Here is a 24233-nt window from a genome sequence, read left to right on the forward strand (position 1 = left end):
GTGAGCGTTTTGAGATGAGTCGTATATAAGTTCCACTTGTTTGTCAGTGACCGTGTGGCCTAATGGATAAGGCGTCGGACTTCGTATCCGAAGATTGCGTGTTTGATTCCTCTCTCGGTCGTGTTTTTCCAGATCTGAAAAAGAAACATACCGTTTTAGTGTAGCACTTGAGCAGTACGAAACCGTGTGAACGTTGCTGTTGACCATTTTCTGCTTGGAGATGCTCTTGAGCTTGAAACACGCACAACAAGACCGGTGTTAACTAGCGAATTGGTTTGCATATTGCCGTCGCCGCGTGTTTTTGACTGGCACTTGCACATATAAAATAACGTCGGAAAGTAACTCGTTCGGCTTATGAGTCACATCAAGTATGTGTGTTAATTTTGACGAAACTAGCTCTGCAGGTTGTCATGCAATTCTGTTACCTCTCAGAAATGATTATGAAATAAAAGTGAACTACGTGACGAGTGTGACGTTAGGAAAACATTAGGCAACATGGGGAGGTTCTGTATGGGACCAATCAACCCAAACGAGTACTGTGTGACGTGCTAACCGGCATATACTCACCGAGGCAGCGCGGCTAGCTCAGTCGGTAGAACATAAGGCTCTTAATCCCAGGGTCGTGGGTTCGAGCCCCACGTGGGGAGGAACGGAATTTTGTTCCTCTGCAGATGTAACTTACCGTTTTTCTGATTAACGTGATGTAATGGAAATAGCAACTTTAAACTTTGCCTACGTCTCCGTCAGTCGCTACGAAACTGTATTTGCAGGTGAAGGTGATTTTGTAGACATGTGTGAAAGACATGTTCTGAAATGCAAGTGGTGTTATTTGGAGAGCACTTCGTTTACGTGTCAGATGTGTAGCCAAGCAGTAATGGGTCGCCATAGCTGCAAATATTAGACGGTAATATGAAGTGTTGTCAGCTGAAGTCTGATGATCCAGACGACCGTAAGGATGAAGTACGCAAAAGTACCGCTAGGCCGCGCCTCTTTAGCTCAGTGGCAGAGCACTGGTCTAGTAAACCAGGGATCGTGAGTTCGATCCTCACAGGAGGCAGACGAATTTTGGATATCAGTTGCGCGTCGTGGCCTTATAGCAAACAGTATCTGGGATGACTAACAATTAGCGAGAGGCGTTTTATTAAGAATTACTCTCAGATGTGATTAAGGCGAATGGCGCAGATAAAGCATTTGCCAAAGCGGTACAGCATAAGGTGGGATGGGACAGTCTGAAATATATTTTATAGATGTATTTCTCACATATCTCAGAGCCTTCCGCGGTCGTCGTCGTCGTCGTCGTCGTCGTCATCGTCGCCGCCGCCGCCACTTCTGCAGAAGTAGCAAATGGACATCGTAGCAAATGAGGCGAGGGACGCCCTGCCTTACATTTCCGAATGCACAAAGTGTGTGGTTTAGTTTCCCAGTCTATATTTGGTAGGTCTCGTAGCAGGTTGAATGTATCAAATGGGTGGGAAAGAGCAAGGGGCAGCGTCTGTGTAGAACGAAAACACAACTCCTCAGTGGTGTGAGCGTTTTGAGATGAGTCGTATATAAGTTCCACTTGTTTGTCAGTGACCGTGTGGCCTAATGGATAAGGCGTCGGACTTCGTATCCGAAGATTGCGTGTTTGATTCCTCTCTCGGTCGTGTTTTTCCAGATCTGAAAAAGAAACATACCGTTTTAGTGTAGCACTTGAGCAGTACGAAACCGTGTGAACGTTGCTGTTGACCATTTTCTGCTTGGAGATGCTCTTGAGCTTGAAACACGCACAACAAGACCGGTGTTAACTAGCGAATTGGTTTGCATATTGCCGTCGCCGCGTGTTTTTGACTGGCACTTGCACATATAAAATAACGTCGGAAAGTAACTCGTTCGGCTTATGAGTCACATCAAGTATGTGTGTTAATTTTTGACGAAACTAGCTCTGCACGTTGTCATGCAATTCTGTTACCTCTCAGAAACGATTATGAAATAAAAGTGAACTACGTGACGAGTGTGACGTTAGGAAAACATTAGGCAACATGGGGAGGTTCTGTATGGGACCAATCAACCCAAACGAGTACTGTGTGACGTGCTAACCGGCATATACTCACCGAGGCAGCGCGGCTAGCTCAGTCGGTAGAACATAAGGCTCTTAATCCCAGGGTCGTGGGTTCGAGCCCCACGTGGGGAGGAACGGAATTTTGTTCCTCTGCAGATGTAACTTACCGTTTTTCTGATTAACGTGATGTAATGGAAATAGCAACTTTAAACTTTGCCTACGTCTCCGTCAGTCGCTACGAAACTGTATTTGAAGGTGAAGGTGATTTTGTAGACATGTGTGAAAGACATGTTCTGAAATGCAAGTGGTGTTATTTGGAGAGCACTTCGTTTACGTGTCAGATGTGTAGCCAAGCAGTAATGGGTCGCCATAGCTGCAAATATTAGACGGTAATATGAAGTGTTGTCAGCTGAAGTCTGATGATCCAGACGACCGTAAGGATGAAGTACGCAAAAGTACCGCTAGGCCTCGCCTCTTTAGCTCAGTGGCAGAGCACTGGTCTAGTAAACCAGGGGTCGTGAGTTCGATCCTCACAGGAGGCAGACGAATTTTGGATATCAGTTGCGCGTCGTGGCCTTATAGCAAACAGTATCTGGGATGACTAACAATTAGCGAGAGGCGTTTTATTAAGAATTACTCTCAGATGTGATTAAGGCGAATGGCGCAGATAAAGCATTTGCCAAAGCGGTACAGCATAAGGTGGGATGGGACAGTCTGAAATATATTTTATAGATGTATTTCTCACATATCTCAGAGCCTTCCGCGGTTGTCGTCGTCGTCGTCGTCGTCGCCGTCGCCGCCGCCGCCACTTCTGCAGAAGTAGCAAATGGACATCGTAGCAAATGCGGCGAGGGACGCCCTGCCTTACATTTCCGAATGCACAAAGTGTGTGGTTTAGTTTCCCAGTCTATATTTGGTAGGTCTCGTAGCAGGTTGAATGTATCAAATGGGTGGGAAAGAGCAAGGGGCAGCGTCTGTGTAGAACGAAAACACAACTCCTCAGTGGTGTGAGCGTTTTGAGATGAGTCGTATATAAGTTCCACTTGTTTGTCAGTGACCGTGTGGCCTAATGGATAAGGCGTCGGACCTCGTATCCGAAGATTGCGTGTTTGATTCCTCTCTCGGTCGTGTTTTTCCAGATCTGAAAAAGAAACATACCGTTTTAGTGTAGCACTTGAGCAGTACGAAACCGTGTGAACGTTGCTGTTGACCATTTTCTGCTTGGAGATGCTCTTGAGCTTGAAACACGCACAACAAGACCGGTGTTAACTAGCGAATTGGTTTGCATATTGCCGTCGCCGCGTGTTTTTGACTGGCACTTGCACATATAAAATAACGTCGGAAAGTAACTCGTTCGGCTTATGAGTCACATCAAGTATGTATGTTAATTTTGACGAAACTAGCTCTGCAGGTTGTCATGCAATTCTGTTACCTCTCAGAAATGATTATGAAATAAAAGTGAACTACGTGACGAGTGTGACGTTAGGAAAACATTAGGCAACATGGGGAGGTTCTGTATGGGACCAATCAACCCAAACGAGTACTGTGTGACGTGCTAACCGGCATATACTCACCGAGGCAGCGCGGCTAGCTCAGTCGGTAGAACATAAGGCTCTTAATCCCAGGGTCGTGGGTTCGAGCCCCACGTGGGTAGGAACGGAATTTTGTTCCTCTGCAGATGTAACTTACCGTTTTTCTGATTAACGTGATGTAATGGAAATAGCAACTTTAAACTTTGCCTACGTCTCCGTCAGTCGCTACGAAACTGTATTTGAAGGTGAAGGTGATTTTGTAGACATGTGTGAAAGACATGTTCTGAAATGCAAGTGGTGTTATTTGGAGAGCACTTCGTTTACGTGTCAGATGTGTAGCCAAGCAGTAATGGGTCGCCATAGCTGCAAATATTAGACGGTAATATGAAGTGTTGTCAGCTGAAGTCTGATGATCCAGACGACCGTAAGGATGAAGTACGCAAAAGTACCGCTAGACCGCGCCTCTTTAGCTCAGTGGCAGAGCACTGGTCTAGTAAACCAGGGGTCGTGAGTTCGATCCTCACAGGAGGCAGATGAATTTTGGATATCAGTTGCGCGTCGTGGCCTTATAGCAAACAGTATCTGGGATGACTAACAATTAGCGAGAGGCGTTTTATTAAGAATTACTCTCAGATGTGATTAAGGCGAATGGCGCAGATAAAGCATTTGCCAAAGCGGTACAGCATAAGGTGGGATGGGACAGTCTGAAATATATTTTATAGATGTATTTCTCACATATCTCAGAGCCTTCCGCGGTTGTCGTCGTCGTCGTCGTCGTCGTCGTCGTCGCCACTTCTGCAGAAGTAGCAAATGGACATCGTAGCAAATGCGGCGAGGGACGCCCTGCCTTACATTTCCGAATGCACAAAGTGTGTGGTTTAGTTTCCCAGTCTATATTTGGTAGGTCTCGTAGCAGGTTGAATGTATCAAATGGGTGGGAAAGAGCAAGGGGCAGCGTCTGTGTAGAACGAAAACACAACTCCTCAGTGGTGTGAGCGTTTTGAGATGAGTCGTATATAAGTTCCACTTGTTTGTCAGTGACCGTGTGGCCTAATGGATAAGGCGTCGGACTTCGTATCCGAAGATTGCGTGTTTGATTCCTCTCTCGGTCGTGTTTTTCCAGATCTGAAAAAGAAACATACCGTTTTAGTGTAGCACTTGAGCAGTACGAAACCGTGTGAACGTTGCTGTTGACCATTTTCTGCTTAGAGATGCTCTTGAGCTTGAAACACGCACAACAAGACCGGTGTTAACTAGCGAATTGGTTTGCATATTGCCGTCGCCGCGTGTTTTTGACTGGCACTTGCACATATAAAACAACGTCGGAAAGTAACTCGTTTGGCTTATGAGTCACATCAAGTATGTGTGTTAATTTTGACGAAACTAGCTCTGCAGGTTGTCATGCAATTCTATTACCTCTCAGAAATGATTATGAAATAAAAGTGAACTACGTGACGAGTGTGACGTTAGGAAAACATTAGGCAACATGGGGAGGTTCTGTATGGGACCAATCAACCCAAACGAGTACTGTGTGACGTGCTAACCGGCATATACTCACCGAGGCAGCGCGGCTAGCTCTGTCGGTAGAACATAAGGCTCTTAATCCCAGGGTCGTGGGTTCGAGCCCCACGTGGGGAGGAACGGAATTTTGTTCCTCTGCAGATGTAACTTACCGTTTTTCTGATTAACGTGGTGTAATGGAAATAGCAACTTTAAACTTTGCCTACGTCTCCGTCAGTCGCAAGGAAACTGTATTTGAAGGTGAAGGTGATTTTGTAGACATGTGTGAAAGACATGTTCTGAAATGCAAGTGGTGTTATTTGGAGAGCACTTCCTTTACGTGTCAGATGTGTAGCCAAGCAGTAATGGGTCGCCATAGCTGCAAATATTAGACGGTAATATGAAGTGTTGTCAGCTGAAGTCTGATGATCCAGACGACCGTAAGGATGAAGTACGCAAAAGTACCGCTAGGCCGCGCCTCTTTAGCTCAGTGGCAGAGCACTGGTCTAGTAAACCAGGGGTCGTGAGTTCGATCTGCACAGGAGGCAGACGAATTTTGGATATCAGTTGCGCGTCGTGGCCTTATAGCAAACAGTATCTGGGATGACTAACAATTAGCGAGAGGCGTTTTATTAAGAATTACTCTCAGATGTGATTAAGGCGAATGGCGCAGATAAAGCATTTGCCAAAGCGGTACAGCATAAGGTGGGATGGGACAGTCTGAAATATATTTTATAGATGTATTTCTCACATATCTCAGAGCCTTCCGCGGTCGTCGTCGTCGTCGTCGTCGTCGTCGCCACTTCTGCAGAAGTAGCAAATGGACATCGTAGCAAATGCGGCGAGGGACGCCCTGCCTTACATTTCCGAATGCACAAAGTGTGTGGTTTAGTTTCCCAGTCTATATTTGGTAGGTCTCGTAGCAGGTTGAATGTATCAAATGGGTGGGAAAGAGCAAGGGGCAGCGTCTGTGTAGAACGAAAACACAACTCCTCAGTGGTGTGAGCGTTTTGAGATGAGTCGTATATAAGTTCCACTTGTTTGTCAGTGACCGTGTGGCCTAATGGATAAGGCGTCGGACTTCGTATCCGAAGATTGCGTGTTTGATTCTTCTCTCGGTCGTGTTTTTCCAGATCTGAAAAAGAAACATACCGTTTTAGTGTAGCACTTGAGCAGTACGAAACCGTGTGAACGTTGCTGTTGACCATTTTCTGCTTGGAGATGCTCTTGAGCTTGAAACACGCACAACAAGACCGGTGTTAACTAGCGAATTGGTTTGCATATTGCCGTCGCCGCGTGTTTTTGACTGGCACTTGCACATATAAAATAACGTCGGAAAGTAACTCGTTCGGCTTATGAGTCACATCAAGTATGTCTGTTAATTTTGACGAAACTAGCTCTGCAGGTTGTCATGCAATTCTGTTACCTCTCAGAAATGATTATGAAATAAAAGTGAACTACGTGACGAGTGTGACGTTAGGAAAACATTAGGCAACATGGGGAGGTTCTGTATGGGACCAATCAACCCAAACGAGTACTGTGTGACGTGCTAACCGGCTTATACTCACCGAGGCAGCGCGGCTAGCTCAGTCGGTAGAACATAAGGCTCTTAATCCCAGGGTCGTGGGTTCGAGCCCCACGTGGGGAGGAACGGAATTTTGTTCCTCTGCAGATGTAACTTACCGTTTTTCTGATTAACGTGGTGTAATGGAAATAGCAACTTTAAACTTTGCCTACGTCTCCGTCAGTCGCAAGGAAACTGTATTTGAAGGTGAAGGAGATTTTGTAGACATGTGTGAAAGACATGTTCTGAAATGCAAGTGGTGTTATTTGGAGAGCACTTCCTTTACGTGTCAGATGTGTAGCCAAGCAGTAATGGGTCGCCATAGCTGCAAATATTAGACGGTAATATGAAGTGTTGTCAGCTGAAGTCTGATGATCCAGACGACCGTAAGGATGAAGTACGCAAAAGTACCGCTAGGCCGCGCCTCTTTAGCTCAGTGGCAGAGCACTGGTCTAGTAAACCAGGGGTCGTGAGTTCGATCCTCACAGGAGGCAGACGAATTTTGGATATCAGTTGCGCGTCGTGGCCTTATAGCAAACAGTATCTGGGATGACTAACAATTAGCGAGAGGCGTTTTATTAAGAATTACTCTCAGATGTGATTAAGGCGAATGGCGCAGATAAAGCATTTGCCAAAGCGGTACAGCATAAGGTGGGATGGGACAGTCTGAAATATATTTTATAGATGTATTTCTCACATATCTCAGAGCCTTCCGCGGTCGTCGTCGTCGTCGTCGCCGCCGCCGCCACTTCTGCAGAAGTAGCAAATGGACATCGTAGCAAATGCGGCGAGGGACGCCCTGCCTTACATTTCCGAATGCACAAAGTGTGTGGTTTAGTTTCCCAGTCTATATTTGGTAGGTCTCGTAGCAGGTTGAATGTATCAAATGGGTGGGAAAGAGCAAGGGGCAGCGTCTGTGTAGAACGAAAACACAACTCCTCAGTGGTGTGAGCGTTTTGAGATGAGTCGTATATAAGTTCCACTTGTTTGTCAGTGACCGTGTGGCCTAATGGATAAGGCGTCGGACTTCGTATCCGAAGATTGCGTGTTTGATTCCTCTCTCGGTCGTGTTTTTCCAGATCTGAAAAAGAAACATACCGTTTTAGTGTAGCACTTGAGCAGTACGAAACCGTGTGAACGTTGCTGTTGACCATTTTCTGCTTAGAGATGCTCTTGAGCTTGAAACACGCACAACAAGACCGGTGTTAACTAGCGAATTGGTTTGCATATTGCCGTCGCCGCGTGTTTTTGACTGGCACTTGCACATATAAAACAACGTCGGAAAGTAACTCGTTTGGCTTATGAGTCACATCAAGTATGTGTGTTAATTTTGACGAAACTAGCTCTGCAGGTTGTCATGCAATTCTATTACCTCTCAGAAATGATTATGAAATAAAAGTGAACTACGTGACGAGTGTGACGTTAGGAAAACATTAGGCAACATGGGGAGGTTCTGTATGGGACCAATCAACCCAAACGAGTACTGTGTGACGTGCTAACCGGCATATACTCACCGAGGCAGCGCGGCTAGCTCTGTCGGTAGAACATAAGGCTCTTAATCCCAGGGTCGTGGGTTCGAGCCCCACGTGGGGAGGAACGGAATTTTGTTCCTCTGCAGATGTAACTTACCGTTTTTCTGATTAACGTGGTGTAATGGAAATAGCAACTTTAAACTTTGCCTACGTCTCCGTCAGTCGCAAGGAAACTGTATTTGAAGGTGAAGGTGATTTTGTAGACATGTGTGAAAGACATGTTCTGAAATGCAAGTGGTGTTATTTGGAGAGCACTTCCTTTACGTGTCAGATGTGTAGCCTAGCAGTAATGGGTCGCCATAGCTGCAAATATTAGACGGTAATATGAAGTGTTGTCAGCTGAAGTCTGATGATCCAGACGACCGTAAGGATGAAGTACGCAAAAGTACCGCTAGGCCGCGCCTCTTTAGCTCAGTGGCAGAGCACTGGTCTAGTAAACCAGGGGTCGTGAGTTCGATCCTCACAGGAGGCAGACGAATTTTGGATATCAGTTGCGCGTCGTGGCCTTATAGCAAACAGTATCTGGGATGACTAACAATTAGCGAGAGGCGTTTTATTAAGAATTACTCTCAGATGTGATTAAGGCGAATGGCGCAGATAAAGCATTTGCCAAAGCGGTACAGCATAAGGTGGGATGGGACAGTCTGAAATATATTTTATAGATGTATTTCTCACATATCTCAGAGCCTTCCGCGGTCGTCGTCGTCGTCGTCGTCGTCGTCGTCGCCACTTCTGCAGAAGTAGCAAATGGACATCGTAGCAAATGCGGCGAGGGACGCCCTGCCTTACATTTCCGAATGCACAAAGTGTGTGGTTTAGTTTCCCAGTCTATATTTGGTAGGTCACGTAGCAGGTTGAATGTATCAAATGGGTGGGAAAGAGCAAGGGGCAGCGTCTGTGTAGAACGAAAACACAACTCCTCAGTGGTGTGAGCGTTTTGAGATGACTCGTATATAAGTTCCACTTGTTTGTCAGTGACCGTGTGGCCTAATGGATAAGGCGTCGGACTTCGTATCCGAAGATTGCGTGTTTGATTCCTCTCTCGGTCGTGTTTTTCCAGATCTGAAAAAGAAACATACCGTTTTAGTGTAGCACTTGAGCAGTACGAAACCGTGTGAACGTTGCTGTTGACCATTTTCTGCTTGGAGATGCTCTTGAGCTTGAAACACGCACAACAAGACCGGTGTTAACTAGCGAATTGGTTTGCATATTGCCGTCGCCGCGTGTTTTTGACTGGCACTTGCACATATAAAATAACGTCGGAAAGTAACTCGTTCGGCTTATGAGTCACATCAAGTATGTGTGTTAATTTTGACGAAACTAGCTCTGCAGGTTGTCATGCAATTCTGTTACCTCTCAGAAATGATTATGAAATAAAAGTGAACTACGTGACGAGTGTGACGTTAGGAAAACATTAGGCAACATGGGGAGGTTCTGTATGGGACCAATCAACCCAAACGAGTACTGTGTGACGTGCTAACCGGCATATACTCACCGAGGCAGCGCGGCTAGCTCAGTCGGTAGAACATAAGGCTCTTAATCCCAGGGTCGTGGGTTCGAGCCCCACGTGGGGAGGAACGGAATTTTGTTCCTCTGCAGATGTAACTTACCGTTTTTCTGATTAACGTGGTGTAATGGAAATAGCAACTTTAAACTTTGCCTACGTCTCCGTCAGTCGCAAGGAAACTGTATTTGAAGGTGAAGGAGATTTTGTAGACATGTGTGAAAGACATGTTCTGAAATGCAAGTGGTGTTATTTGGAGAGCACTTCCTTTACGTGTCAGATGTGTAGCCAAGCAGTAATGGGTCGCCATAGCTGCAAATATTAGACGGTAATATGAAGTGTTGTCAGCTGAAGTCTGATGATCCAGACGACCGTAAGGATGAAGTACGCAAAAGTACCGCTAGGCCGCGCCTCTTTAGCTCAGTGGCAGAGCACTGGTCTAGTAAACCAGGGGTCGTGAGTTCGATCCTCACAGGAGGCAGACGAATTTTGGATATCAGTTGCGCGTCGTGGCCTTATAGCAAACAGTATCTGGGATGACTAACAATTAGCGAGAGGCGTTTTATTAAGAATTACTCTCAGATGTGATTAAGGCGAATGGCGCAGATAAAGCATTTGCCAAAGCGGTACAGCATAAGGTGGGATGGGACAGTCTGAAATATATTTTATAGATGTATTTCTCACATATCTCAGAGCCTTCCGCGGTCGTCGTCGTCGTCGTCGTCGTCGTCGCCACTTCTGCAGAAGTAGCAAATGGACATCGTAGCAAATGCGGCGAGGGACGCCCTGCCTTACATTTCCGAATGCACAAAGTGTGTGGTTTAGTTTCCCAGTCTATATTTGGTAGGTCTCGTAGCAGGTTGAATGTATCAAATGGGTGGGAAAGAGCAAGGGGCAGCGTCTGTGTAGAACGAAAACACAACTCCTCAGTGGTGTGAGCGTTTTGAGATGACTCGTATATAAGTTCCACTTGTTTGTCAGTGACCGTGTGGCCTAATGGATAAGGCGTCGGACTTCGTATCCGAAGATTGCGTGTTTGATTCCTCTCTCGGTCGTGTTTTTCCAGATCTGAAAAAGAAACATACCGTTTTAGTGTAGCACTTGAGCAGTACGAAACCGTGTGAACGTTGCTGTTGACCATTTTCTGCTTGGAGATGCTCTTGAGCTTGAAACACGCACAACAAGACCGGTGTTAACTAGCGAATTGGTTTGCATATTGCCGTCGCCGCGTGTTTTTGACTGGCACTTGCACATATAAAATAACGTCGGAAAGTAACTCGTTCGGCTTATGAGTCACATCAAGTATGTGTGTTAATTTTGACGAAACTAGCTCTGCAGGTTGTCATGCAATTCTGTTACCTCTCAGAAATGATTATGAAATAAAAGTGAACTACGTGACGAGTGTGACGTTAGGAAAACATTAGGCAACATGGGGAGGTTCTGTATGGGACCAATCAACCCAAACGAGTACTGTGTGACGTGCTAACCGGCATATACTCACCGAGACAGCGCGGCTAGCTCAGTCGGTAGAACATAAGGCTCTTAATCCCAGGGTCGTGGGTTCGAGCCCCACGTGGGGAGGAACGGAATTTTGTTCCTCTGCAGATGTAACTTACCGTTTTTCTGATTAACGTGGTGTAATGGAAATAGCAACTTTAAACTTTGCCTACGTCTCCGTCAGTCGCAAGGAAACTGTATTTGAAGGTGAAGGAGATTTTGTAGACATGTGTGAAAGACATGTTCTGAAATGCAAGTGGTGTTATTTGGAGAGCACTTCCTTTACGTGTCAGATGTGTAGCCAAGCAGTAATGGGTCGCCATAGCTGCAAATATTAGACGGTAATATGAAGTGTTGTCAGCTGAAGTCTGATGATCCAGACGACCGTAAGGATGAAGTACGCAAAAGTACCGCTAGGCCGCGCCTCTTTAGCTCAGTGGCAGAGCACTGGTCTAGTAAACCAGGGGTCGTGAGTTCGATCCTCACAGGAGGCAGACGAATTTTGGATATCAGTTGCGCGTCGTGGCCTTATAGCAAACAGTATCTGGGATGACTAACAATTAGCGAGAGGCGTTTTATTAAGAATTACTCTCAGATGTGATTAAGGCGAATGGCGCAGATAAAGCATTTGCCAAAGCGGTACAGCATAAGGTGGGATGGGACAGTCTGAAATATATTTTATAGATGTATTTCTCACATATCTCAGAGCCTTCCGCGGTCGTCGTCGTCGTCGTCGTCGTCGTCGTCGTCGTCGTCGTCGTCGCCACTTCTGCAGAAGTAGCAAATGGACATCGTAGCAAATGCGGCGAGGGACGCCCTGCCTTACATTTCTGAATGCACAAAGTGTGTGGTTTAGTTTCCCAGTCTGTATTTGGTAGGTCTCGTAGCAGGTTGAATGTATCAAATGGGTGGGAAAGAGCAAGGGGCAGCGTCTGTGTAGAACGAAAACACAACTCCTCAGTGGTGTGAGCGTTTTGAGATGACTCGTATATAAGTTCCACTTGTTTGTCAGTGACCGTGTGGCCTAATGGATAAGGCGTCGGACTTCGTATCCGAAGATTGCGTGTTTGATTCCTCTCTCGGTCGTGTTTTTCCAGATCTGAAAAAGAAACATACCGTTTTAGTGTAGCACTTAAGCAGTACGAAACCGTGTGAACGTTGGTGTTGACCATTTTCTGCTTGGAGATGCTCTTGAGCTTGAAACACGCACAACAAGACCGGTGTTAACTAGCGAATTGGTTTGCATATTGCCGTCGCCGCGTGTTTTTGACTGGCACTTGCACATATAAAATAACGTCGGAAAGTAACTCGTTCGGCTTATGAGTCACATCAAGTATGTGTGTTAATTTTGACGAAACTAGCTCTGCAGGTTGTCATGCAATTCTGTTACCTCTCAGAAATGATTATGAAATAAAAGTGAACTACGTGACGAGTGTGACGTTAGGAAAACATTAGGCAACATGGGGAGGTTCTGTATGGGACCAATCAACCCAAACGAGTACTGTGTGACGTGCTAACCGGCATATACTCACCGAGGCAGCGCGGCTAGCTCAGTCGGTAGAACATAAGGCTCTTAATCCCAGGGTCGTGGGTTCGAGCCCCACGTGGGGAGGAACGGAATTTTGTTCCTCTGCAGATGTAACTTACCGTTTTTCTGATTAACGTGATGTAATGGAAATAGCAACTTTAAACCTTGCCTACGTCTCCGTCAGTCGCAAGGAAACTGTATTTGAAGGTGAAGGTGATTTTGTAGACATGTGTGAAAGACATGTTCTGAAATGCAAGTGGTGTTATTTGGAGAGCACTTCGTTTACGTGTCAGATGTGTAGCCAAGCAGTAATGGGTCGCCATAGCTGCAAATATTAGACGGTAATATGAAGTGTTGTCAGCTGAAGTCTGATGATCCAGACGACCGTAAGGATGAAGTACGCAAAAGTACCGCTAGGCCGCGCCTCTTCAGCTCAGTGGCAGAGCACTGGTCTAGTAAACCAGGGGTCGTGAGTTCGATCCTCACAGGAGGCAGACGAATTTTGGATATCAGTTGCGCGTCGTGGCTTTATAGCAAACAGTATCTGGGATGACTAACAATTAGCGAGAGGCGTTTTATTAAGAATTACTCTCAGATGTGATTAAGGCGAATGGCGCAGATAAAGCATTTGCCAAAGCGGTACAGCATAAGGTGGGATGGGACAGTCTGAAATATATTTTATAGATGTATTTCTCACATATCTCAGAGCCTTCCGCGGTCGTCGTCGTCGTCGTCGTCGTCGTCGCCGCCGCCGCCACTTCTGCAGAAGTAGCAAATGGACATCGTAGCAAATGCGGCGAGGGACGCCCTGCCTTACATTTCCGAATGCACAAAGTGTGTGGTTTAGTTTCCCAGCCTATATTTGGTAGGTCTCGTAGCAGGTTGAATGTATCAAATGGGTGGGAAAGAGCAAGGGGCAGCGTCTGTGTAGAACGAAAACACAACTCCTCAGTGGTGTGAGCGTTTTGAGATGAGTCGTTCCACTTGTTTGTCAGTGACCGTGTGGCCTAATGGATAAGGCGTCGGACTTCGTATCCGAAGATTGCGTGTTTGATTCCTCTCTCGGTCGTGTTTTTCCAGATCTGAAAAAGAAACATACCGTTTTAGTGTAGCACTTGAGCAGTACGAAACCGTGTGAACGTTGCTGTTGACCATTTTCTGCTTGGAGATGCTCTTGAGCTTGAAACACGCACAACAAGACCGGTGTTAACTAGCGAATTGGTTTGCATATTGCCGTCGCCGCGTGTTTTTGACTGGCACTTGCACATCTAAAATAACGTCGGAAAGTAACTCGTTCGGCTTATGAGTCACATCAAGTATGTGTGTTAATTTTGACGAAACTAGCTCTGCAGGTTGTCATGCAATTCTGTTACCTCTCAGAAATGATTATGAAATAAAAGTGAACTACGTGACGAGTGTGACGTTAGGAAAACATTAGGCAACATGGGGAGGTTCTGTATGGGACCAATCAACCCAAACGAGTACTGTGTGACGTGCTAACCGGCATATACTCACCGAGGCAGCGCGGCTAGCTCAGTCGGTAGAACATAAGGCTCTTAATCCCAGGGTCGTGGGTTCGAGCCCCACGTGGGGAAGAACGGAATTTTGTTCCTCTGCAGATGTAACTTACCGTTTTTCTGATTAACGTGGTGTAATGGAAATAGCAACTTTAAACTTTGCCTACGTCTCCGTCAGTCGCAAGGAAACTGTATTTGAAGGTGAAGGTGATTTTGTAGACATGTGTGAAAGACATGTTCTGAAATGCAAGTGGTGTTATTTGGAGAGCACTTCGTTTACGTGTCAGATGTGTAGCCAAGCAGTAATGGGTCGCCATAGCTGCAAATATTAGACGGTAATATGAAGTGTTGTCAGCTGAAGTCTGATGATCCAGACGACTGTAAGGATGAAGTACGCAAAAGTACCGCTAGGCCGCGCCTCTTTAGCTCAGTGGCAGAGCACTGGTCTAGTAAACCAGGGGTCGTGAGTTCGATCCTCACAGGAGGCAGACGAATTTTGGATATCAGTTGCGCGTCGTGGCCTTATAGCAAACAGTATCTGGGATCACTAACAATTAGCGAGAGGCGTTTTATTAAGAATTACTCTCAGATGTGATTAAGGCGAATGGCGCAGATAAAGCATTTGCCAAAGCGGTACAGCATAAGGTGGGATGGGACAGTCTGAAATATATTTTATAGATGTATTTCTCACATATCTCAGAGCCTTCCGCGGTCGTCGTCGTCGTCGTCGTCGTCGTCGTCGTCGTCGTCGTCGCCGCCGCCACTTCTGCAGAAGTAGCAAATGGACATCGTAGCAAATGCGGCGAGGGACGCCCTGCCTTACATTTCCGAATGCACAAAGTGTGTGGTTTAGTTTCCCAGTCTATATTTGGTAGGTCTCGTAGCAGGTTGAATGTATCAAATGGGTGGGAAAGAGCAAGGGGCAGCGTCTGTGTAGAACGAAAACACAACTCCTCAGTGGTGTGAGCGTTTTGAGATGAGTCGTATATAAGTTCCACTTGTTTGTCAGTGACCGTGTGGCCTAATGGATAAGGCGTCGGACTTCGTATCCGAAGATTGCGTGTTTGATTCCTCTCTCGGTCGTGTTTTTCCAGATCTGAAAAAGAAACATACCGTTTTAGTGTAGCACTTGAGCAGTACGAAACCGTGTGAACGTTGCTGTTGACCATTTTCTGCTTGGAGATGCTCTTGAGCTTGAAACACGCACAACAAGACCGGTGTTAACTAGCGAATTGGTTTGCATATTGCCGTCGCAGCGTGTTTTTGACTGGCACTTGCACATATAAAATAACGTCGGAAAGTAACTCGTTCGGCTTATGAGTCACATCAAGTATGTGTGTTAATTTTGACGAAACTAGCTCTGCAGGTTGTCATGCAATTCTGTTACCTCTCAGAAATGATTATGAAATAAAAGTGAACTACGTGACGCGTGTGACGTTAGGAAAACATTAGGCAACATGGGGAGGTTCTGTATGGGACCAATCAACCCAAACGAGTACTGTGTGACGTGCTAACCGGCATATGCTCACCGAGGCAGCGCGGCCAGCTCAGTCGGTAGAACATAAGGCTCTTAATCCCAGGGTCGTGGGTTCGAGCCCCACGTGGGGAGGAACGGAATTTTGTTCCTCTGCAGATGTAACTTACCGTTTTTCTGATTAACGTGATGTAATGGAAATAGCAACTTTAAACTTTGCCTACGTCTCCGTCAGTCGCAAGGAAACAGTATTTGAAGGTGAAGGTGATTTTGTAGACATGTGTGAAAGACATGTTCTGAAATGCAAGTGGTGTTATTTGGAGAGCACTTCCTTTACGTGTCGGATGTGTAGCCAAGCAGTAATGGGTCGCCATAGCTGCAAATATTAGACGGTAATATGAAGTGTTGTCAGCTGAAGTCTGATGATCCAGACGACCGTAAGGATGAAGTACGCAAAAGTACCGCTAGGCCGCGCCTTTTTAGCTCAGTGGCAGAGCACTGGTCTAGTAAACCAGGGGTCGTGAGTTCGATCCTCACAGGAGGCAGATGAATTTTGGATATCAGTTGCGCGTCGTGGCCTTATAGCAAACAGTATCTGGGATGACTAACAATTAGCGAGAGGCGTTTTATTAAGAATTACTCTCAGATGTGATTAAGGCGAATGGCGCAGATAAAGCATTTGCCAAAGCGGTACAGCATAAGGTGGGATGGGAGAGTCTGAAATATATTTTATAGATGTATTTCTCACATATCTCAGAGCCTTCCGCGGTTGTCGTCGTCGTCGTCGTCGTCGTCGTCGCCACTTCTGCAGAAGTAGCAAATGGACATCGTAGCAAATGCGGCGAGGGACGCCCTGCCTTACATTTCTGAATGCACAAAGTGTGTGGTTTAGTTTCCCAGTCTGTATTTGGTAGGTCTCGTAGCAGGTTGAATGTATCAAATGGGTGGGAAAGAGCAAGGGGCAGCGTCTGTGTAGAACGAAAACACAACTCCTCAGTGGTGTGAGCGTTTTGAGATGACTCGTATATAAGTTCCACTTGTTTGTCAGTGACCGTGTGGCCTAATGGATAAGGCGTCGGACTTCGTATCCGAAGATTGCGTGTTTGATTCCTCTCTCGGTCGTGTTTTTCCAGATCTGAAAAAGAAACATACCGTTTTAGTGTAGCACTTAAGCAGTACGAAACCGTGTGAACGTTGGTGTTGACCATTTTCTGCTTGGAGATGCTCTTGAGCTTGAAACACGCACAACAAGACCGGTGTTAACTAGCGAATTGGTTTGCATATTGCCGTCGCCGCGTGTTTTTGACTGGCACTTGCACATATAAAATAACGTCGGAAAGTAACTCGTTCGGCTTATGAGTCACATCAAGTATGTGTGTTAATTTTGACGAAACTAGCTCTGCAGGTTGTCATGCAATTCTGTTACCTCTCAGAAATGATTATGAAATAAAAGTGAACTACGTGACGAGTGTGACGTTAGGAAAACATTAGGCAACATGGGGAGGTTCTGTATGGGACCAATCAACCCAAACGAGTACTGTGTGACGTGCTAACCGGCATATACTCACCGAGGCAGCGCGGCTAGCTCAGTCGGTAGAACATAAGGCTCTTAATCCCAGGGTCGTGGGTTCGAGCCCCACGTGGGGAGGAACGGAATTTTGTTCCTCTGCAGATGTAACTTACCGTTTTTCTGATTAACGTGATGTAATGGAAATAGCAACTTTAAACCTTGCCTACGTCTCCGTCAGTCGCAAGGAAACTGTATTTGAAGGTGAAGGTGATTTTGTAGACATGTGTGAAAGACATGTTCTGAAATGCAAGTGGTGTTATTTGGAGAGCACTTCGTTTACGTGTCAGATGTGTAGCCAAGCAGTAATGGGTCGCCATAGCTGCAAATATTAGACGGTAATATGAAGTGTTGTCAGCTGAAGTCTGATGATCCAGACGACCGTAAGGATGAAGTACGCAAAAGTACCGCTAGGCCGCGCCTCTTCAGCTCAGTGGCAGAGCACTGGTCTAGTAAACCAGGGGTCGTGAGTTCGATCCTCACAGGAGGCAGACGAATTTTGGATATCAGTTGCGCGTCGTGGCTTTATAGCAAACAGTATCTGGGATGACTAACAATTAGCGAGAGGCGTTTTATTAAGAATTACTCTCAGATGTGATTAAGGCGAATGGCGCAGATAAAGCATTTGCCAAAGCGGTACAGCATAAGGTGGGATGGGACAGTCTGAAATATATTTTATAGATGTATTTCTCACATATCTCAGAGCCTTCCGCGGTCGTCGTCGTCGTCGTCGTCGTCGCCGCCGCCGCCACTTCTGCAGAAGTAGCAAATGGACATCGTAGCAAATGCGGCGAGGGACGCCCTGCCTTACATTTCCGAATGCACAAAGTGTGTGGTTTAGTTTCCCAGCCTATATTTGGTAGGTCTCGTAGCAGGTTGAATGTATCAAATGGGTGGGAAAGAGCAAGGGGCAGCGTCTGTGTAGAACGAAAACACAACTCCTCAGTGGTGTGAGCGTTTTGAGATGAGTCGTTCCACTTGTTTGTCAGTGACCGTGTGGCCTAATGGATAAGGCGTCGGACTTCGTATCCGAAGATTGCGTGTTTGATTCCTCTCTCGGTCGTGTTTTTCCAGATCTGAAAAAGAAACATACCGTTTTAGTGTAGCACTTGAGCAGTACGAAACCGTGTGAACGTTGCTGTTGACCATTTTCTGCTTGGAGATGCTCTTGAGCTTGAAACACGCACAACAAGACCGGTGTTAACTAGCGAATTGGTTTGCATATTGCCGTCGCCGCGTGTTTTTGACTGGCACTTGCACATCTAAAATAACGTCGGAAAGTAACTCGTTCGGCTTATGAGTCACATCAAGTATGTGTGTTAATTTTGACGAAACTAGCTCTGCAGGTTGTCATGCAATTCTGTTACCTCTCAGAAATGATTATGAAATAAAAGTGAACTACGTGACGAGTGTGACGTTAGGAAAACATTAGGCAACATGGGGAGGTTCTGTATGGGACCAATCAACCCAAACGAGTACTGTGTGACGTGCTAACCGGCATATACTCACCGAGGCAGCGCGGCTAGCTCTGTCGGTAGAACATAAGGCTCTTAATCCCAGGGTCGTGGGTTCGAGCCCCACGTGGGGAAGAACGGAATTTTTTTCCTCTGCAGATGTAACTTACCGTTTTTCTGATTAGCGTGGTGTAATGGAAATAGCAACTTTAAACTTTGCCTACGTCTCCGTCAGTCGCAAGGAAACTGTATTTGAAGGTGAAGGTGATTTTGTAGACATGTGTGAAAGACATGTTCTGAAATGCAAGTGGTGTTATTTGGAGAGCACTTCGTTTACGTGTCAGATGTGTAGCCAAGCAGTAATGGGTCGCCATAGCTGCAAATATTAGACGGTAATATGAAGTGTTGTCAGCTGAAGTCTGATGATCCAGACGACCGTAAGGATGAAGTACGCAAAAGTACCGCTAGGCCGCGCCTCTTTAGCTCAGTGGCAGAGCACTGGTCTAGTAAACCAGGGGTCGTGAGTTCGATCCTCACAGGAGGCAGACGAATTTTGGATATCAGTTGCGCGTCGTGGCCTTATAGCAAACAGTATCTGGGATGACTAACAATTAGCGAGAGGCGTTTTATTAAGAATTACTCTCAGATGTGATTAAGGCGAATGGCGCAGATAAAGCATTTGCCAAAGCGGTACAGCATAAGGTGGGATGGGACAGTCTGAAATATATTTTATAGATGTATTTCTCACATATCTCAGAGCCTTCCGCGGTCGTCGTCGTCTACGTCGTCGTCGTCGTCGTCGTCGTCGTCGTCGTCGTCGTCGTCGTCGCCGCCGCCGCCACTTCTGCAGAAGTAGCAAATGGACATCGTAGCAAATGCGGCGAGGGACGCCCTGCCTTACATTTCCGAATGCACAAAGTGTGTGGTTTAGTTTCCCAGTCTATATTTGGTAGGTCTCGTAGCAGGTTGAATGTATCAAATGGGTGGGAAAGAGCAAGGGGCAGCGTCTGTGTAGAACGAAAACACAACTCCTCAGTGGTGTGAGCGTTTTGAGATGAGTCGTATATAAGTTCCACTTGTTTGTCAGTGACCGTGTGGCCTAATGGATAAGGCGTCGGACTTCGTATCCGAAGATTGCGTGTTTGATTCCTCTCTCGGTCGTGTTTTTCCAGATCTGAAAAAGAAACATACCGTTTTAGTGTAGCACTTGAGCAGTACGAAACCGTGTGAACGTTGCTGTTGACCATTTTCTGCTTGGAGATGCTCTTGAGCTTGAAACACGCACAACAAGACCGGTGTTAACTAGCGAATTGGTTTGCATATTGCCGTCGCCGCGTGTTTTTGACTGGCACTTGCACATCTAAAATAACGTCGGAAAGTAACTCGTTCGGCTTATGAGTCACATCAAGTATGTGTGTTAATTTTGACGAAACTAGCTCTGCAGGTTGTCATGCAATTCTGTTACCTCTCAGAAATGATTATGAAATAAAAGTGAACTACGTGACGAGTGTGACGTTAGGAAAACATTAGGCAACATGGGGAGGTTCTGTATGGGACCAATCAACCCAAACGAGTACTGTGTGACGTGCTAACCGGCATATACTCACCGAGGCAGCGCGGCTAGCTCAGTCGGTAGAACATAAGGCTCTTAATCCCAGGGTCGTGGGTTCGAGCCCCACGTGGGGAAGAACGGAATATTGTTCCTCTGCAGATGTAACTTACCGTTTTTCTGATTAACGTGGTGTAATGGAAATAGCAACTTTAAACTTTGCCTACGTCTCCGTCAGTCGCAAGGAAACTGTATTTGAAGGTGAAGGTGATTTTGTAGACATGTGTGAAAGACATGTTCTGAAATGCAAGTGGTGTTATTTGGAGAGCACTTCGTTTACGTGTCAGATGTGTAGCCAAGCAGTAATGGGTCGCCATAGCTGCAAATATTAGACGGTAATATGAAGTGTTGTCAGCTGAAGTCTGATGATCCAGACGACCGTAAGGATGAAGTACGCAAAAGTACCGCTAGGCCGCGCCTCTTTAGCTCAGTGGCAGAGCACTGGTCTAGTAAACCAGGGGTCGTGAGTTCGATCCTCACAGGAGGCAGACGAATTTTGGATATCAGTTGCGCGTCGTGGCCTTATAGCAAACAGTATCTGGGATGACTAACAATTAGCGAGAGGCGTTTTATTAAGAATTACTCTCAGATGTGATTAAGGCGAATGGCGCAGATAAAGCATTTGCCAAAGCGGTACAGCATAAGGTGGGATGGGACAGTCTGAAATATATTTTATAGATGTATTTCTCACATATCTCAGAGCCTTCCGCGGTCGTCGTCGTCTACGTCGTCGTCGTCGTCGTCGTCGTCGTCGTCGTCGTCGTCGCCGCCGCCGCCACTTCTGCAGAAGTAGCAAATGGACATCGTAGCAAATGCGGCGAGGGACGCCCTGCCTTACATTTCCGAATGCACAAAGTGTGTGGTTTAGTTTCCCAGTCTATATTTGGTAGGTCTCGTAGCAGGTTGAATGTATCAAATGGGTGGGAAAGAGCAAGGGGCAGCGTCTGTGTAGAACGAAAACACAACTCCTCAGTGGTGTGAGCGTTTTGAGATGAGTCGTATATAAGTTCCACTTGTTTGTCAGTGACCGTGTGGCCTAATGGATAAGGCGTCGGACCTCGTATCCGAAGATTGCGTGTTTGATTCCTCTCTCGGTCGTGTTTTTCCAGATCTGAAAAAGAAACATACCGTTTTAGTGTAGCACTTGAGCAGTACGAAACCGTGTGAACGTTGCTGTTGACCATTTTCTGCTTGGAGATGCTCTTGAGCTTGAAACACGCACAACAAGACCGGTGTTAACTAGCGAATTGGTTTGCATATTGCCGTCGCCGCGTGTTTTTGACTGGCACTTGCACATCTAAAATAACGTCGGAAAGTAACTCGTTCGGCTTATGAGTCACATCAAGTATGTGTGTTAATTTTGACGAAACTAGCTCTGCAGGTTGTCATGCAATTCTGTTACCTCTCAGAAATGATTATGAAATAAAAGTGAACTACGTGACGAGTGTGACGTTAGGAAAACATTAGGCAACATGGGGAGGTTCTGTATGGGACCAATCAACCCAAACGAGTACTGTGTGACGTGCTAACCGGCATATACTCACCGAGGCAGCGCGGCTAGCTCAGTCGGTAGAACATAAGGCTCTTAATCCCAGGGTCGTGGGTTCGAGCCCCACGTGGGGAGGAACGGAATTTTGTTCCTCTGCAGATGTAACTTACCGTTTTTCTGATTAACGTGATGTAATGGAAATAGCAACTTTAAACTTTGCCTACGTCTCCGTCAGTCGCTACGAAACTGTATTTGAAGGTGAAGGTGATTTTGTAGACATGTGTGAAACACATGTTCTGAAATGCAAGTGGTGTTATTTGGAGAGCACTTCGTTTACGTGTCAGATGTGTAGCCAAGCAGTGATGGGTCGCCATAGCTGCAAATATTAGACGGTAATATGAAGTGTTGTCAGCTGAAGTCTGATGATCCAGACGACCGTAAGGATGAAGTACGCAAAAGTACCGCTAGGCCGCGCCTCTTTAGCTCAGTGGCAGAGCACTGGTCTAGTAAACCAGGGGTCGTGAGTTCGATCCTCACAGGAGGCAGATGAATTTTGGATATCAGTTGCGCGTCGTGGCCTTATAGCAAACAGTATCTGGGATGACTAACAATTAGCGAGAGGCGTTTTATTAAGAATTACTCTCAGATGTGATTAAGGCGAATGGCGCAGATAAAGCATTTGCCAAAGCGGTACAGCATAAGGTGGGATGGGACAGTCTGAAAAATATTTTATAGATGTATTTCTCACATATCTCAGAGCCTTCCGCGGTTGTCGTCGTCGTCGTCGTCGCCGCCGCCGCCGCTACTTCTGCAGAAGTAGCAAATGGACATCGTAGCAAATGCGGCGAGGGACGCCCTGCCTTACATTTCCGAATGCACAAAGTGTGTGGTTTAGTTTCCCAGTCTATATTTGGTAGGTCTCGTAGCAGGTTGAATGTATCAAATGGGTGGGAAAGAGCAAGGGGCAGCGTCTGTGTAGAACGAAAACACAACTCCTCAGTGGTGTGAGCGTTTTGAGATGAGTCGTATATAAGTTCCACTTGTTTGTCAGTGACCGTGTGGCCTAATGGATAAGGCGTCGGACTTCGTATCCGAAGATTGCCTGTTTGCTTCCTCTCTCGGTCGTGTTTTTCCAGATCTGAAAAAGAAACATACCGTTTTAGTGTAGCACTTGAGCAGTACGAAACCGTGTGAATGTTGCTGTTGACCATTTTCTGCTTGGAGATGCCCTTCAGCTTAAAACACGCACAACAAGACCGGTGTTAACTAGCGAATTGGTTTGCATATTGCCGTCGCCGCGTGTTTTTGACTGGCACTTGCACATCTAAAATAACGTCGGAAAGTAACTCGTTCGGCTTATGAGTCACATCAAGTATGTGTGTTAATTTTGACGAAACTAGCTTTGCAGGTTGTCATGCAATTCTGTTACCTCTCAGAAATGTTTATGAAATAAAAGTGAACTACGTGACGAGTGTGACGTTAGGAAAACATTAGGCAACATGGGGAGGTTCTGTATGGGACCAATCAACCCAAACGAGTATTGTGTGACGTGCTAACCGGCATATACTCACCGAGGCAGCGCGGCTAGCTCTGTCGGTAGAACATAAGGCTCTTAATCCCAGGGTCGTGGGTTCGAGCCCCAAGTGGGGAGGAACGGAATTTTGTTCCTCTGCAGATGTAACTTACCGTTTTTCTGATTAACGTGATGTAATGGAAATAGCAACTTTAAACTTTGCCTACGTCTCCGTCAGTCGCAAGGAAACTGTATTTGAAGGTGAAGGTGATTTTGTAGACATGTGTGAAAGACATGTTCTGAAATGCAAGTGGTGTTATTTGGAGAGCACTTCCTTTACGTGTCAGATGTGTAGCCAAGCAGTAATGGGTCGCCATAGCTGCAAATATTAGACGGTAATATGAAGTGTTGTCAGCTGAAGTCTGATGATCCAGACGACCGTAAGGATGAAGTACGCAAAAGTACCGCTAGGCCGCGCCTCTTTAGCTCAGTGGCAGAGCACTGGTCTAGTAAACCAGGGGTCGTGAGTTCGATCCTCACAGGAGGCAGACGAATTTTGGATATCAGTTGCGCGTCGTGGCCTTATAGCAAACAGTATCTGGGATGACTAACAATTAGCGAGAGGCGTTTTATTAAGAATTACTCTCAGATGTGATTAAGGCGAATGGCGCAGATAAAGCATTTGCCAAAGCGGTACAGCATAAGGTGGGATGGGACAGTCTGAAATATATTTTATAGATGTATTTGTCACATATCTCAGAGCCTTCCGCGGTTGTCGTCGTCGTCGTCGCCACTTCTGCAGAAGTAGCAAATGGACATCGTAGCAAATGCGGCGAGGGACGCCCTGCCTTACATTTCCGAATGCACAAAGTGTGTGGTTTAGTTTCCGAGTCTATATTTGGTAGGTCTCGT

The 24233-nt window shown here is 46.2% G+C and overlaps 16 non-coding genes across 16 annotated transcripts; all 16 read left to right on the forward strand.

The window, feature by feature from the left end:
* Window positions 1–985: 985 nt before the first annotated feature.
* Window positions 986–1057, forward strand: Trnat-agu (transfer RNA threonine (anticodon AGU)). Its single transcript has one exon. It is a non-coding gene; the product is annotated as a tRNA-Thr (tRNA).
* Window positions 1058–2511: 1454 nt separating this feature from the next.
* Window positions 2512–2583, forward strand: Trnat-agu (transfer RNA threonine (anticodon AGU)). Its single transcript has one exon. It is a non-coding gene; the product is annotated as a tRNA-Thr (tRNA).
* A 1450-nt stretch (window positions 2584–4033) lies between these two features.
* Window positions 4034–4105, forward strand: Trnat-agu (transfer RNA threonine (anticodon AGU)). Its single transcript has one exon. It is a non-coding gene; the product is annotated as a tRNA-Thr (tRNA).
* Window positions 4106–5549: 1444 nt separating this feature from the next.
* On the forward strand, window positions 5550–5621 carry Trnat-agu (transfer RNA threonine (anticodon AGU)). Its single transcript has one exon. It is a non-coding gene; the product is annotated as a tRNA-Thr (tRNA).
* Window positions 5622–7059: 1438 nt separating this feature from the next.
* On the forward strand, window positions 7060–7131 carry Trnat-agu (transfer RNA threonine (anticodon AGU)). Its single transcript has one exon. It is a non-coding gene; the product is annotated as a tRNA-Thr (tRNA).
* Window positions 7132–8569: 1438 nt separating this feature from the next.
* Trnat-agu (transfer RNA threonine (anticodon AGU)) lies at window positions 8570–8641 on the forward strand. The gene has a single exon. It is a non-coding gene; the product is annotated as a tRNA-Thr (tRNA).
* A 1441-nt stretch (window positions 8642–10082) lies between these two features.
* Trnat-agu (transfer RNA threonine (anticodon AGU)) lies at window positions 10083–10154 on the forward strand. The gene has a single exon. It is a non-coding gene; the product is annotated as a tRNA-Thr (tRNA).
* Window positions 10155–11592: 1438 nt separating this feature from the next.
* Window positions 11593–11664, forward strand: Trnat-agu (transfer RNA threonine (anticodon AGU)). The gene has a single exon. It is a non-coding gene; the product is annotated as a tRNA-Thr (tRNA).
* A 1456-nt stretch (window positions 11665–13120) lies between these two features.
* On the forward strand, window positions 13121–13192 carry Trnat-agu (transfer RNA threonine (anticodon AGU)). The gene has a single exon. It is a non-coding gene; the product is annotated as a tRNA-Thr (tRNA).
* Window positions 13193–14631: 1439 nt separating this feature from the next.
* Window positions 14632–14703, forward strand: Trnat-agu (transfer RNA threonine (anticodon AGU)). Its single transcript has one exon. It is a non-coding gene; the product is annotated as a tRNA-Thr (tRNA).
* Window positions 14704–16162: 1459 nt separating this feature from the next.
* On the forward strand, window positions 16163–16234 carry Trnat-agu (transfer RNA threonine (anticodon AGU)). The gene has a single exon. It is a non-coding gene; the product is annotated as a tRNA-Thr (tRNA).
* A 1441-nt stretch (window positions 16235–17675) lies between these two features.
* Trnat-agu (transfer RNA threonine (anticodon AGU)) lies at window positions 17676–17747 on the forward strand. Its single transcript has one exon. It is a non-coding gene; the product is annotated as a tRNA-Thr (tRNA).
* Window positions 17748–19183: 1436 nt separating this feature from the next.
* On the forward strand, window positions 19184–19255 carry Trnat-agu (transfer RNA threonine (anticodon AGU)). Its single transcript has one exon. It is a non-coding gene; the product is annotated as a tRNA-Thr (tRNA).
* Window positions 19256–20735: 1480 nt separating this feature from the next.
* On the forward strand, window positions 20736–20807 carry Trnat-agu (transfer RNA threonine (anticodon AGU)). The gene has a single exon. It is a non-coding gene; the product is annotated as a tRNA-Thr (tRNA).
* A 1474-nt stretch (window positions 20808–22281) lies between these two features.
* Window positions 22282–22353, forward strand: Trnat-agu (transfer RNA threonine (anticodon AGU)). The gene has a single exon. It is a non-coding gene; the product is annotated as a tRNA-Thr (tRNA).
* Window positions 22354–23797: 1444 nt separating this feature from the next.
* Window positions 23798–23869, forward strand: Trnat-agu (transfer RNA threonine (anticodon AGU)). The gene has a single exon. It is a non-coding gene; the product is annotated as a tRNA-Thr (tRNA).
* Window positions 23870–24233: the final 364 nt, after the last annotated feature.

The sequence above is a fragment of the Schistocerca gregaria genome, chromosome 4, assembly GCF_023897955.1.
Source record: "Schistocerca gregaria isolate iqSchGreg1 chromosome 4, iqSchGreg1.2, whole genome shotgun sequence".
In the NCBI taxonomy this organism is placed as follows: Eukaryota; Metazoa; Arthropoda; class Insecta; order Orthoptera; family Acrididae; genus Schistocerca; species Schistocerca gregaria.